Here is a 15,778-nt window from a genome sequence, read left to right on the forward strand (position 1 = left end):
GTCTATCATGCATGTAAGTATGTATGTATTTATGTATCTGTATGTAGGTGCACCTCTCCCTCACCCTCACTTTGAGAGCTCAGCTCCTAGCTAACTTACATCAGATTACACTTCTACAAATGCTCAACAAATGAAGGCTCTGAGAGGCCAACCCTGGCATGAACATGCTCTGCAACAGGTATTATGTACTCCACTGAGGGCTCCCTTTCTACCATTTATTTGATGTTATTTGATGGACATTAGTTGGGCCAAAAATACAGAAGTGATAGTGCTAGACCTGAAGCAAAGAAGTGAAGTAAGGATGTCATTAGAATGTTTAAAACACGCTCAAGGCACCTTGGAGGAAAAGGTAGAGGAGGGAGAGTACGAAGGTTGAAAGATAATTAAAGGTCGGCAGATATCCTCTGACAAGATTTATGAAGAGCATTATAAATCAATGGAAATAGTGACAGACTTTATTTTCTTGGGCTCCAAAATCACTGCAGATGATGACTGCAGCCATGAAATTAAAAGACACTTGCTCCTTGGAAGAAAACCTATGACAAACCTAGATGGCATATTAAAAAGCAGAGACATTACTTTGCCAACAAAGGTCCATCTAGTCAAAGCTATGGTTTTTCCAGTAGTCATGTATGGATATGAGAGCTGGACCATAAAGAAAGCTAAGTGCTGAAGAATTGATGCTTTAGAACTGTGGTGTTGGAGAAGACTCTTGAGAGTCCCTTGGACTGCAAGGAGATCCAACCAGTCCATCCTAAAGGAAATCAGTCCTGAATATTCACTGGAAGGACTGATGCTGAAGCTCCAATACTTTGGCCACCTGATGCGAAGCACTGACTCCTTGGAAAAGACCCTGATGCAGGCAAAGATTGAGGGCAGGAGGAGAAGGAGACGACAGAGGATGAGATGGTTGAATGGAACCAGTGTCAGACTTTATATTTTGGGGGTCCAAAATCACTGCAGATGGTGACTGCAGCCATGAACTTAAAAGACGCTTACTCCTTGGAAGGAAAGTTATGACAATCCTAGATAGCATATTGAAAAGCAGAGATATTACTCTGCCAAAAAAGGTCCATCTAGTCAAGGCTTTGGTTTTTCCAGAGGTCCTGTATGGATGTGAGTGTTGGACTGTGAAGAAAGCTGAGTGCCGAAGAACTGATGCTTTTGAACTGTGGTGTTGGAGAAGACTCTTGAGAGTCCCTTGGACTGCAAGGACATCCAACCAGTCCATCCTAAAGGAGATCAGTCCTGAGTATTCATTGGAAGGACTGATGCTAAAGTTGAAACTCCAATACTTTGGCCACCTCATGCGAAGAGTTGACTCATTGGAGAAGACCCTGATGCTGGGAGGGATTGGGGGCAGGAGGAGACGGGGACGACAGAGCATGAGATGGCTGGGTGGCATCACCGACTAGATGCACATGAGTTTGGGTGAACTCCAGGAGCTGGTGATGGACAGGGAGGCCTGGTGTTCTGCGATTCATGGGGTCGCAAAGAGTCGGACACGACTGAGTGACTGAACTGAACTGAACCTCTTTTAAGTGGTGTGCGTGGGTGCATGCATCAGTCATGTCCAACTCTTTGTGACTCTATGGTCTGTAGTCTCCTGGGCTCCTCTGTCCATGGGATTCTCCAGGCAAGAATACTGGACTGGGTTGCCATGCCAACCTTGAAGGTTGCCCTCCTTCAAGGGATCTTCCCAACCAAGGGACTGAACCCGCATCTCTTATGTCTCCTGCAGTGGCAGGTGTGTTCTTTAAGTGGTATACATATACATGTGAGGTACACACACATACACACCTATTAGTACCAAGGTAGATATATGACCCCATTTCAAAAATGAGAAAAAAAAGCCCCCAAATTAATTAGAATCAAAACTCCTACCTAATTCTGTGAATCATACAATACTCCTCCTATAGAAAAGAGCCTCAGAATTTAGGTGCAACTTTGTTACAGACTTCAAAAGGAGAAAAAGATATCTCTTTAACTCCAGATAAGAAATATACTTGAGTTTTCCTAGTAAGTGGGGCAGGAAATAGAGGGAGAATGGAGGAAAAAGCTGAGGAGAAGTGAAAAAGCCTTAGAAGAGCTGAAGATAGCTAAGGCCATTTTGGATTTATGTATGTGTATGTGTGGGCTTCCGTGGCAGGCTACAGTCCATGGGGTCACAAAGAGTCGGACATGACTGACTGACTTTCACACACACACACACACACACACACGTATGTGTGGGCCTCCCTGGAGGCTCAGTAGTAAAGAATCCGCCTGCCAGTGTGGCATACACAGATTCGATCCCTAAGTCAGGAAGATCCCCTGGAGGAAGGCATGGTAACCCACTCTAGTATTCTTGCCTGGAGAATCCCCATGGACAGAGGAGCCTGGCGGGCTACAGACTCCATAGTGTTGCAGAGTCAGACATGACTGAAGCAACTTAGCATTTAGCACAGAGAGTATCAGACAGAAAGCTCTTTTTTGGAAGGTATCAAAGGATAGAAGTATCATTGTATAATATTTAAACCAAAGGCAAGGCTCTTTTTTCACTGAGTTTCAATGACCCTCTGGAGGCTTGGGTGGGAGACAAGGGCCACATTATTTAGCTACATTGGAAAATAATTAATAGATGACCTTAAAATGTATTCAATAAGGAAACAAGCTTAAAAATATCTTCTTGGTTCCATATTCTGTTGTGTCCAATTATACGTTGGTATTTTATGGTAGGGAAATAATGGCAAAGAAACAGTATAATGAAAGGAGATGCATTTAAGGAAAGAATGAAAAAAATAAGAATGAGAATAAGGTCTCAGTGTAGGCATTTCTTCTACAAATTATTTCCTTTATGCATCTATACCATATTTTTGTTTCACTTGACTTACTGAACTGCGCTTACCTTCCTCATTAGGCATAAATTCCTTGAAGGCTGAGATTGTAACTTATTTAATATTGATTCCAGTGACTACACAGTGCTTGGCACACTTACTTAATGGATGTTTTTTTACAAGGTAGGTTAAGCACTGTTAACTGTGCATTGGTCATAGCTCAATTTCTTATTCAGAGATTCTATTATGAGTGGGATTACTATAACTCAGAGACTAAAGTGGTTTATGAACCATTAATTTCTGATAAAAGAAATGACAGTAATGATAATGACTATCATTAATTGCACATTTTCAATAATGAGGCATTATATTATATTCTTTAATACATAGTCTTCTATTTCTGTTCAAGAATCCAATTTTAAATGGAAACTGAGCTTGACAGGTTAAACAATATATTCAAGGTCATAGAACTAATAACCTGTGGAATTAGGGATTTTTATCTAAGTGTATCTAGCTTGAAAACTCATTTTACACTTTCATAATTTCTTTTGAGTCAATTGAAACCGTGAGAATTGAGGAATTTTTCCATTTACTAATTAAAAATGGCAGAAGATTGCATGGATGGTTTTCATCTCACTCTGAGGAATAAATATCTTTATAAACACTTAAAAGAAAAACTAACAATTTTGTTTAGAATTTAAACTCATTTCACAATTTCTTTTTTATTTTTCATAAAATTTCCCATATGAACAAGAAAGCATATACCACACACCTTACGTATAAATTTCAGAAACACTTGAACTTCTGGAATAAGCAAAATTGATAGCCTTTCATTAGCTCATAACATCAAAAGCCAAAAAACTCCAGAACAGAAGTTGCTAATTGAAAATCAAACTTGTACAGCACTATTCCACACATTAAAAATAAGATATTATATTAATAAGCATGTCAACTTTAGTGATAATCCTTAATGGGCCTCCAATGGGAAATTTCACTCATAATTTAAGACTGGGTTTCAATAAGTCAAAAATAAATACACTAATCACAAATTAATAAAACCAAGGCAAAATGTAAAACACAAGACTCTAGCAGCATCAAAATCTACTATTCTGAGAAGCTTTCAACTGCAATAAACATTCTAAACTATGAAACAGCAGAAATATTAGGATCTAGTTGTTCACACTGGAAAAAATTTACCAAGGCTGCAAAGCACATTGAACATGTTAATAATTTGCAAAAAATCTATTTACTTTCAGCTCTTCAAAAGTTCACAGTCTTTCAGAGCCTGAGAGATAATAAATAAGATCCAAAGAATGGAGAAAAAAATACATTTAAAGGGACATATTTCTTAGAAAAGTCCTTATATGAACAAGAATAAACAAAAGTCATATTCATTCTATAGATATATAAAAATTGCAAGTAAATTTAGCTTATTTGTTAACACGTTGCCTTTTATGAGCAATGTTTCATAAAAATGAACTCTTTTTGAGAGTCTTATTTTCTATAAAAAGTTCTGCAATTATTGCATTAGATATAGTGAGCTTGAAGGTTGCTGGTGAATGAGAATATTCCAAATCTTAAATGTAATTGAGAACAAAAGGAAATATGTTGTTCACCTGAAAATAATCCAACAAATGGTTAGAAATGCAGTGCACTCTTTTTTAAAAAAACGATTGATGGCTACACATCAGGTCATCTGTGTTAGAAATGTAGTTAAGGAAGGCAACGGAGAAATCCAGAGTGAAACAAAAGAATCACCAACAAATTACCCGACTGGCATGCTTTAAGTCAGCTGATAAGGGTATAGAGCATCTTTAATGTATTCATAGAACCTTGTTATTAAGGTGTCAAACCTCTTTGAGGATTCCTCAGTAATTTTCTATTGCATATCTATTTCATTCATTAAGCAGTTTCTAAAGTACCCCTAAGATTCCATTTGTGGAGTTCTCAATGAATGAAGCTGGAAGCAACTCAAATTATTTTGATTCACGTAAGAGAGCATAAGCTATCTTTAGAAACAAACTGTAAATGAGAAATCCAGTGTTACGGTCCCTTCACAGTGTGAACACATTAAAATAATTCCATAGCTCAAGAGAATCATGATTTAAATACGTGGTATACATATCTACTACAGTGTAGGTTTATACTCCCTTTTTGACATATTGATATCAATTCTTGTAAATACATAAAATAATTTACATTTTTACCTATGAAGAGATACAAGGGAATATACTCCGTAAGTACATCAAAAAGCATGCTTAAAGGTATTGGCATAGTGCTTTTATGTCCTTATTGAAAATAAATTATAAAATAACTTTTAGTTTAGATTTTCCTTTTAGTAACATAGATACTTAAAGCAATTCTAATTTTGTGCATGCTTTTAGTGGTGGTGGTGGTTCAGTCACTAAGTTGTGTCCAACTTTTGTAATCCCGTGGACTGTAGCTTGTCAGGCTCCTGTGTCCATGGGATTCTCCAGGCAAGAATACTGGAGTGAGTTGCCATTTCCTTCCCCAGGGGATCTTCCCAACCCAGGAATCAAACCCGGTCTCCTGCATTGCAGGCAGATGATTTACCAACTGAGCTATGAGGGAAGCCATGCTTTTAGTATTCATGATTTAATTTCTTGACATAATTAACAAGGTTTATGTAACTGAATCTTATTAAAATAGTTAATTGAGAAATATTACAGAGTATCTATTATAAAGGACATTGTATAGATTTTGTGGAAATATGAAAAAGATCATTAAAATCTCTGCTCTTGTGCAATGTGTTTTCACATTGCAGATATGTCTTTAAGATAAAATGTTCCTTGCTCAGTCACTTCAGTTGTGTCTGACTCCTTGTGACCCTATGAACCATAGCCTGCCAGGCTCCTCTGTCCATGGGATTCTCCAGGCAAGAATACTGGAGTTGTTTGCCATGCCCTCCTCAGGAAAATGTTCCTTACTATACTACAATTTTTTATGTATTGAAGGGATGGATTAGGTAATTTATATGGATCCCATCCAGTTCACATACTCTATAAATAATGTGAATTAACCACCAACATAGTAGAAATATCAACCATTTGTTCACTTATCTCTGTGCCATTTGATACTTTAGAAAATTAATATATTTACATCTAATAATGTAACTGAGATGGACTTTGTCAATTTCAGCCTTAGATCAACGGCATGTGATCACCTCTATAAGGAGAGCCTTTCTATCTTCCTAAATAATTGCTAATCGTAGAAACATAAAAATCATTCAACACAAAGAAAAAGACCTTCAGAATGACATTAAACATATTTTGCTCTTGCAAACTAGGAAACCACGCATTTGATATTGATATTATACTGTCAGTCTATAAAATTCCACAGGGAGCTCCTCAGCAAGGTTTGGAATCCATTTATACACGCAACCCAAATAGAAAACCTACCCACTCCAGTACTCTTGCCTACAGAATCCCACGGACAGAGGAGCCTGGTGGGCTACAGTCCACGGGGTCACAGAGTCGGACATGACTTAGCAACTAAACAGAGTCATCAGGTAATTTAATTTAATTTGTTAGTAACCCGATGTTAGAATGTTTTCCATATTACTCATTTTTCTTTGTCCCAGTTGAGACAGAATCTCATCAAATCCCGACATCTCTCCTCAGGAGAGAATGTCACAAGCCAAGGGGGTGGGCAGGGCTTGAGGAGAGAATGGTTATTACACGAACTGTGTTCATTCTTGTTGTTTTGAAGTTAAGAGGCAAGATGATTGGCAGTGGGATTCCTTCTCAGGATCACGTTTGCTGCCACATTAGTTAATATCAGAGCACTTTAATCTGAAGGATGATACTGTAACTTGATTGAACTAATTCGCTTTTAATTATCGATATCTGTCTTATTTAAAACCCTCCTACATACAGTACTAGGGACCATTGTAAACCTCTCATATGACTCGTACTTTTGTAGTGCTAGGAGATTTATTTGCATCCCAATAAAGAGAACTGGATGTTTGCTTGAAAAAAAGAAATAGAAAAATCTATAGCTTGCTCAGGACATTTCTAATCATGCTGTCTTATTACAGAATGAGATTTATACCGCAGCAAAGCAAAGCATCTTTAGTAGCTACAAGTCTCTGACCTCTGTATAAGGTATGTGGTGTATAGAATAGCTTGGACATGGCTGTTTTCAGAACAGAACAGCAAGGCCAGGTGACATTTGACCCAAGAGTATGTGTTAGGGACAGACTCTCTCCAAGACAGAGCTCATCCCAACTCAGTAAAAGTTTACCATGAGGGAAATGGTTAAGTTAAATTGTTAATTGGGAAATGTGTTGAGAAACTCACTACCTTGCTTTCTGAGCTTCAACACTTGTCAAGTGTATTTAGCTTATCTCTCAAATGAGGAAGAGTCTCAGACTTTGTCTTTCTCAAGCCTCCCCCAACTTCTCAGCTTTTTCAGGTAAGAATTCCTGGCATTTCCCCAAAGGGGACATTTGTGATAGTTCCTGAGTGCCTGGGGAGAAGGGACAGGGATGACTGAATTATCTTTAAAAGGCCTAGAGCTTCATGGCACAGATACTCAAGAAATTTTTATGAAAGGGAGAATATGAAGGAGAAATAGAGAAAGCAAATGAGTGGAAAAGAGATTAAAAAAAGAAGGAAAGAAGAGGGCAAATTAGGCAGGTATAATTATTGCCTGCTTTGCAGTCCCTGTCCAGCAAGACTGCGCTTTAAAAGCTCTAAAGGCTTTAAAAAGCTGCTCTCCTCTCCTCTATAGCGCCGACTTCAGGAAGAACAGTCAGGTGTCTTCCTTCAGTCTTCCCGCCCAGCCTTCAGTCCCTCTCTCTGCAGGTGGCTTTGTCTGGTGGATTTCCATGAAGGCTGGAGACAGCTAGGCATCTTGGATTTGGGTTCTGCCTTCTAGGAGCCAGAGGCGAGCTGGCAGCGCCTGCTGTGTGTTGACACTGCAACTTCCTCACTCTGCTAGGTCCCAGTGCCCGCAGCTGCAGCACAGCTGAAGGAGGTGAGACAGGTAGAACAGAAGGGGAGATACCTGCAGTGTCTCAGAAGCCTGGATTCCCTGAAAGGTTCTGGGGAACAGAGCAGAGAGGGGTTGGCGATGGGCCTGGACAGTTTTCAAACGGGAGCTGAAGATTCCAATTGGATTGTCAGTTCTCTCCAAAAACTCGAAGGATTCCAAAGGAACTGACTGAGATGCCAGGAAGGCCAGACTAAACATCTAATGAAGTGGGTATATTAGAAGTGAGGGGCAACAGCAAAAAGAGATGGAGACCTTACCAAAAAAGAGAGGCAAAGAGAGGTGCAGTGGTGTAAAAAACGAACCTTCGGGACTCTCTCGAAAGATGTGCTGGGAGCAGGCAATTATTTGTTGCAAGACCTCAGCGATGTCACTGAGGATGCTATAAGTGCAGAGAGAAGGGAACATTTTCCCTCAACATTACTCTTTAATTCTTTATTCCATAGACTCGAAGTTAATTGACTTTCCCCTAGCTTCACGGCTCTGGGCCTCAATTTTCTCATCTATAAAACAAAGGGTTTGGACTAGATGTTTTCGAAGGTCTTTGCCCGATGCGATTCTCTATAACTCAGCCTTATGAACCAGGGTATCTGGGAGAAAACATCTATGAGCTTTCACACCAGGTTTCCCCCTTCTTTCTCCTCCACCCATTTATCAACTCAGTGCTGCACCTGCACCATTCAGAGAGCTGATCCAACTTTCACTGGTGACAAGGAGTATGGCTCAGTTAGGACAAACGACTGGTCCTTCTGCCCTGGAGTAAAGAAAGGAGGGACCGAGATGGCAGTATGATTTACACTTTAGGTTTCCAAGGAGAGGATCTTCTAGAATTTTCTACTTCAAATTTCATCCACTTAAATAAATTGTAGATTCCTTTGAAAGGTTCCAAATAGTTGAACTGACTAAAGGGTCAAGAGTCTAAAATGGCTTGTCCTATTTGGAGTAAAACGTATTTCATTTCATCCTAGAAACTGGATCTGCTTTTTCTGTGGAAATTCAGCACACACTGGCCATGCTCTTCTCCTGTCTGCCTGCCTCATGCCATTCTGCCAACCTGCTTCAGTGCAGCATTTTCTGGGGTTAAACACCGAAGCTTAATGAGCGTGTGCTCAAGAGTGGGGTGTTCAATGATGCAGGACCCCTCTACACCACCACCATCCCCCCGCCCCCGCCCGCCTCCACCAAAGACAACAATAGCCAGTTTAAACGGTAGTGAGGAAAAAAATGTGTCTTCCCAAGAGTTTCATTTTTAATTTTTTCAATGTGAAATTCCTTTAAATTGAAAAATTAAATATGTAGAAATACAGCTCCCTGGGTCCTCTTGTCTCCAAGTGAGATGTGACACATAGATAGTATACACTTTTTTTCTACACCCACTAGCATTTCCACTTCATTTTGATCTCCGAAATATGGACAGGAGGGCAACTCTAGAAAAATGTATTCTCACTCTGGCATCTCCTTGCAGTGCTGAGCACCCACAGAGAGCATCATCATTTCCTGCACCCTTCCCCAGTTCCCCAGACCCCCTGATTTCCACAGGGGGTTTGACCTTGCAAAGACCCTTCTTCAGTATCTGGGCAAGGAACAATCCATTTTAACTCAAAACACAGAACGACCTTTTCTCCTTTAAAGAAACACTACCAAAGGTAAAACATCTGGTTTTATATTTTTTCATCCCTGCATTCTGGAATGCAAATACAGCATGCAAAGGCAGGTAACTAGTTTGGATCTGACAGTCCCCATTCAAAGGCTCTGAGTCTCATACTCTGTTCAAAATAGACCGGGCTGACGGGGTGGTTGAACATCTTTCCTTTTTCTGCCCATTCACCATCGTGATGAAAAATCAAAACCGAAAATTATCTTCTCATTTCTAAACACTAACAGAGAAATGAGCTGATTTTGCGCCTAGCCCTGTGGTTCTAAACACCCCACTTTGGAAACCAATCCTGGTCTCCACACCATCTCGTCCACTCAGTTTTACTTAACAAACACGTTCGCTCCTCTTCCACGGTGAGAAAAATGGTGCACCAGCCCCACGGATGACAGGTTGGTACTTGACTGCAACCGCTCAATAGTTTTATCAGCAACCGGAAAACTTCACAATCGGTCCATTAGCTACTTAAATCTGTGTAAGGAAATCTGCGTATGTATAGACACACTTAAAAAGCACCTCAGTTTCACCTGTCTTAAATCTAGCCTAAGGCAATTCCCCAAACACGCCGCATGTAAACACTCCCCCTTCCCCCACCCCCATTATTCCAAAAGGTCCCCTATGGACTAACAGTATACGTTTAGATCACCAGCATTAAACAAAGCTATTGTCACACCATGCATTTAGACGTATCTATGTAAAGCCAAGTAGGTGACAATAACCCAAGCGTCTCCCAGACAATTGGCTGCACTACACATGCACAAATGCAACGAAGATTGTATTTTCCACTTACAGTTATAGCGCTGCTCACGGTCACTTAACGAAAATGATAAAACTCAACAGTTCTCTATAAATAAATGTATGTATATATATATTGAATTCAGATAAACGGTTAAGCCGTCTCTGGGTATGGTTCTCTCGCGCTCTTTTTTTTTTTTTTTTCCAGTGGAGCTCTGGGCTGCTTAAATCCCTCCTGGATCGCGCCTTGCAAGCCCAGTCGCCGCCGCAACACGCTCCGGTAGGTCTCTGCTGCAGATTGGGAATCCCATAGAAAACCTAGGGTCCCTGGAGCCGGATGCGCAGGCGCGCGAGCCGCCGCCTCTCCAGGCACCCCCTCCCCTTTCCCCTCCTCCCTCCTCCCTCCTCCGGCTCCGCAGCCCAGCTCAGAGGGAGCTGGGGCCGGTGACCAAAAGCAGCCAGGCATTGGCGCATGCTCAGTTGGAGAGGCTCGGAGTTGCCGCGAGTGGATTCCACGTCTCCAGATTTTAGCAGAAACTCGGAAGGAAAGTAGATAGGAAAAGGGAGCCTGGCCACTGGCGCAGCCCTTCACCTGGACTGGCTGAGCGAGTTGGCCTCACCACGCCCCCGCGGTTAACCAGCCAAGTCTGGTGATGAAGGCTGAGGCCAGAAATGGGACACGTGGAGCCTGCTTCCTGCCACCCTCAGGCCTGGAGGGCCCCCGGCCCCCTCTTTGTCAGGCTTGTAAGGTTAAGGAGAAAACTGCAGAAATCCCTTGCTCCGAAGGAAACGTGTCCAGCAAGCTGTAAGCTTGTCTCCATGGCTCACTCTGAAGAAAACCCTTATGGTTGGCACTTTGCGTGGGTCATTTCTTCCGAGGGTCTTAAACTGAGAGCACTGGGAGCCAGGCATTCTAAAAGCCTTCTACTCAGGATGATCGTGGTCCCCAACGGCCTTGGAGAAGCTGTGTGTTGAAGGGAGGGGGAGACTGAAGCTCTCGTCCTGGTCCTGAGTGACCTTGGGCCAATCATGCTAATCATCAACCAACATTTACCAATAAGTGCCTTCTTTGTGCACTAAATACATTTTATTGAATATGCTTTGGATGGGGCTGTGGTGGGCAGAGAAGGGCAGTCAATGAGCCCTCATGGGAATCCAGGGTTGAGGGATTGGACTAAGCCATCTTATAAAGCCCCCTTCTGTGTCTTTGAAGGACACTTACATTTGCCAGCCCTCCCCAGATCCTGACTGTCCTAGCCAAAGCCTAGAAGACTTGGCAAGGAGTAGTGCCCAGTAAATGTTTGGTCGCTTCTCTACCAGGAAAGCAAGGTGAAGTCTCAAATGTTCTCAACCCAATTAATTTCCTAAAGTGTGTTGTTTGTACTTTTCTTGCTGCTGCTGCTGCTACTAAGTCTCTTCAGTCGTGTCCGACTCTGTGCCACCCCATAGACGGCAGCCCACCATTCCACCGTCCCAGGGACTCTCCAGGCAATAATACTGGAGTGGATTGCCATTTCCTTCTCCAATGCATGAAAGTGAAAAGTGAAAGTGAAGTTGCTCAGTCGTGTCCAACTCCTAGCGATCCCAGGGACTGCAGCCTACCAGGCTCCTCCGTCCATGGGATTTTCCAGGCAAGACTACTGGAGTGGGGTGCCATTGCCTTCTCTGGTACTTTTGCTTATTTAACAATTATTCATTGACCACCTGCCCACTTACTTGAGGCATTTTTCAATGCCTTGGGGGTAAAGGCAGGGAACAAAATCCCTCTCGAGGTTTTCATTCAGATGGGAGTTTTCAAGAGAGGGAAATTCTGAGGGGCAGTGAAGATGGGGGCTTCCTCAATGGCTCAGTAGTAAAGAACCCACCTGCCACTGCAAGAGACACCGGTTTGATCCCTGGGTGGGGAAGATTCCTGGGAGGAGGAAATGGCAACCCATTGTAGTACTCTTGCTGGCAAGATTCCATGGACAGAGAAGCCTGGCAGGCTACAGTCCATGGGGTAACAAAGATACTCTTTGTTACACAGTGTAGATGGACTTTCTTTTTAAGCAGAGAATTTTACAACTTGCAAAGTGCCTTCAAACACCTTATCACATCCAGGAAGCTGATTCACTTTGCGGTACAGCAACTTTTTTTTTTTTTAACCTGCAGTTAACCTTTCGGTTCTGAGGACACCAAGAGTATCTCTTTGGGCAAAAGAGCTGGAGATAGACAAATCTCCATTGCTAAGAGGGTGCCTACTCCTGACTGCTAGTAGGGGGCGCCCAGCTTGGAAGACCTTGAGGCTACTTAAGCAAAGATCAAGAGAAACTCCTCAAGTCTCTGGCTTTGGAAGGCCAGTGGTGGGTGAGGGCCCCAGGTGGTGACAACTAAGCCGCTGCCTCAAGCTCAAAGCCAACCTCGCCAGCCCAGAGCTCAGGAACGTGCTCCGCTGGGCCGGAAGCCCTGGATAGAACAGAGGAGCGCTCCCGGGACTCCCCGAACTAGGCTCGCCTAAGCGCCCTCCCCGCGGGGCTCTTCCGCGCGGCGGCGGAGACCGCGGAAACCCGGAGCGTGGATTGGCGCGGAGCAGGGCGCGCCGCCCCGGCGCGCTGCGGCAGCTGAGCAGGTTGTGGATCTGCCGGGCGCCAGCCCTGCGCTCCGGGACGCAATGCGCACTGCGCAGCGGGGCTCGCCCGGTCGGATTCTTTCTGTTTCTCCGGATGGGGTGGGGGCAAAAGTCAGTTCCAAATGAGTCGCTTTGGTTGTCCAGGGACACAACCTCCAAAAGCTTTCAAAGTGATTCCTCGTCTTTTGTCGATTTCTGTTGTCAAGCATTTTACCCTGTGCTCTCTGATTTCTCTCTCGAGAACATTCTCCGCACTGCAATCTGCATCAACCGAAAGGGTCATGATGCCATTTCTTCGGAGAGATGTACCTATTCATTTCCCCTGGAGGTCTCTTTCGTGGCTGTGTTAGGTTTTAGATGACTTACTGACAACTTGTGTGTAGGGTAAAGTGAACACTGAGACTTTAAACCGTGTTCTCTTGTAGGGGAGATTTGATTTAGAAGCGTGCGCTTTTGTGAAGCTGCTTTGTCTCATTGGGCAAGCAGATTTTGTTAGTTCCGTTTGCACTGAGGCGTTGTTTGGCGATATCTTTTTTAATCCTCAGTTATTGTGCACCTTTATCTTTTTAGTGTTTTTTGTTAAAATGTTTTGTGTGATGCCTTTTATATATGTAACACTAAGTCACATGTAGTCACATAGGAAAGATGATTCTAAAAACATCGAAGGAATATTATCATTTAAATTACAGAAAGCAATTCCCTTCTATAGGATGGTAGAGTGAACTCTAAAAAAGGAGTGTGGTAAGAACACTAAACGCGGGAGCCCTGTGTTTCCTTCCTTCTTCGGTCATTTACACTTGTGATCACAAGAGAGCAGAGATGCGCGGCCCTGGGACAGAGGGACTGGGATGCTGGGCCATGATGAGCGGAGAATACCATCAGCTGTAGCAGTTGCCCTATTACTTGAAGCCAAGTCCCCTACACTGCGGATCGCGGTGTCAGCTTTCACATCCTGAAGGCTTGGGAAGTGCTGCGTGCTAAGTCGCTTCAGTCTTGTCGGACTCTTTGCGACCCCATAGACTGTAGCCCGCCAGGCTTCTCTGCCCAGCGGGATTCTCTAGGCAAGAATACTGGAGTGGGTTGCCATGCCCTCCTCCGGGGATATCCCCGACCCAGGGATCGAACCGCCATCTCTGAAGTCTCCTGTGTTAGCAGGCAGGTTCTTTACCATTAGCGCCACCTGAGAAGCCGGGAGGTTTGGGGAGGGGCTGTGTAAATCGGGGCTGGGGGAAGGGAGGGAGAAAGGTGCTTTAAGGAAGATTTTTTTTTTTTTTTTCTGGAGGACCTGGTGGAACCCTCACTTACCTGGAAACCCCTGATAAGCCATTTTTCCCTTCCTCAGTTGCAAATAACATTCTTTTCTGAAGTAGCTTTACTTTAGCCTCTCTTCTTCCGAGATTCAAACAAAATAAACAAAGCTAAGAACGATTTTCAGGTGTACACAACTGATTTAATACTTAGTAAATTAATTTAATATTTCCATCCACTTTATTTGTGACATAGACAAACTGAAAACAGAATGGCAGTAAAAGTGCAAATTGCCAGTGATATAACAGATCTCAGCTCATTGTAATATTATTTATCGGACATGCTCTGTATAAAATATATGAGCCAAAAAGGGTGGAACTGAAGGCATGGGCGCATTTAGGATATTGGAAGAAAAAGTGTTCAGAAGATGACATTAGAAAATGAAAAGAGACAGGAATTGGAAAAATGAATTTATAACACTTATATTCATAGAGAATAATGATAGTACTTTTTTTGTATGGTAAAGGGTCTTTATTTAAAAAACCTAAGGGTATTAATCTTTACAGAGGGAAGACATAATGTAAAATAATTATGTTTAGGAAATGGCAATCCACCCCAGTGTTCTTGCTTGGAAAATCCAATGGATTGAGGAGCCTGGCAGGCTACATACAGTCCATGGGGTTGCACAGCTGGACACGACTGAGCAACTGAGCACACACACATCCTAATTTTTTAATGCTATTTAAAAATATATATGGATAGACTAACAAAATAACTTCCCTAAAGAAAAACAGAAAGTTATCACCTACAATAAAACTGTACAGTAGTTTTTCTGATACATAGTGTTTTACCCTTTATGTCTATACTCCTACATGCTTCTTTTCCCCCCTAAAATAAGAGAAGACTCTACACATGGACATCACCAGATGGTGAACACCGAAATCAGATTGATTATATTCTTTGCAGCCAAAGTTGGAGAAGCTCTATACAGTCAACAAAAACAAGACCAGGAGCTGACTGTGGCTCAGATCATGAACTCTTTATTGCCAAATTCAGACTTAAATTGAAGAAAGTAGGGAAAACCACTAGACCATTCAGGTATGACCTAAATCAAATCCCTTATGATTATACAGTGGAAGTGAGAAGTAGATTTAAGGGCCTAGATCTGATAGATAGAGTGCCTGATGACTATGGACTGAGGTTTGTGACACTGTACAGGAGACAGGGATCAAGACCATCCCCATGGTAAAGAAATGCAAAAAAGCAAAATGGCTGTCTGGGGAGGCCTTACAAATAGCTGTGAAAAGAAGAGAAGCAAAAAGCAAAGGAGAAAAGGAAAGATATAAGCATCTGAATGCAGAGTTCCAAAGAATAGCAAGGAGAGATAAGAAAGCCTTCCTCAGTGATCAATGCAAAGAAACAGAGGATAACAACAGAATGGGAAAGACTAGAGATCTCTTCAAGAAAATTAGAGATACCAAGGGAACGTTTCATGCAAAGACGAGCTCGATAAAGGACAGAAATGGTATGGACCTAACAGAAGCAGAAGATACTAAGAAGAGGTGGCAAGAATACTCAGAAGAACTGTACAAAAAAAATCTTCATGACCCAGATAATCACGATGGTGTGGTCACTCATCTAGAACCAGACATCCTGGAATGTGAAGTCAAGTGGGCCTTAGGAAGCATCGCTATGAACAAAGCT

At 42.5% G+C, this 15,778-nt stretch overlaps 1 protein-coding gene across 1 annotated transcript in view; it reads right to left on the reverse strand.

Annotated features, from left to right (window-relative positions):
* Nucleotides 1–10,680, reverse strand: part of VSNL1 (visinin like 1) — a 120,752-nt gene extending 110,072 nt beyond the window's left edge. Inside the window, exon 1 of the mRNA XM_061433261.1 lies at nt 10,274–10,680. The gene's annotated coding sequence lies outside the window, so the exon portion shown is untranslated. The remainder of the gene's footprint in view (nt 1–10,273) is intronic.
* Nucleotides 10,681–15,778: the final 5,098 nt, after the last annotated feature.

The sequence above is a fragment of the Bos javanicus genome, chromosome 11 (genome assembly GCF_032452875.1).
Source record: "Bos javanicus breed banteng chromosome 11, ARS-OSU_banteng_1.0, whole genome shotgun sequence".
Classification (NCBI taxonomy): Eukaryota; Metazoa; Chordata; class Mammalia; order Artiodactyla; family Bovidae; genus Bos; species Bos javanicus.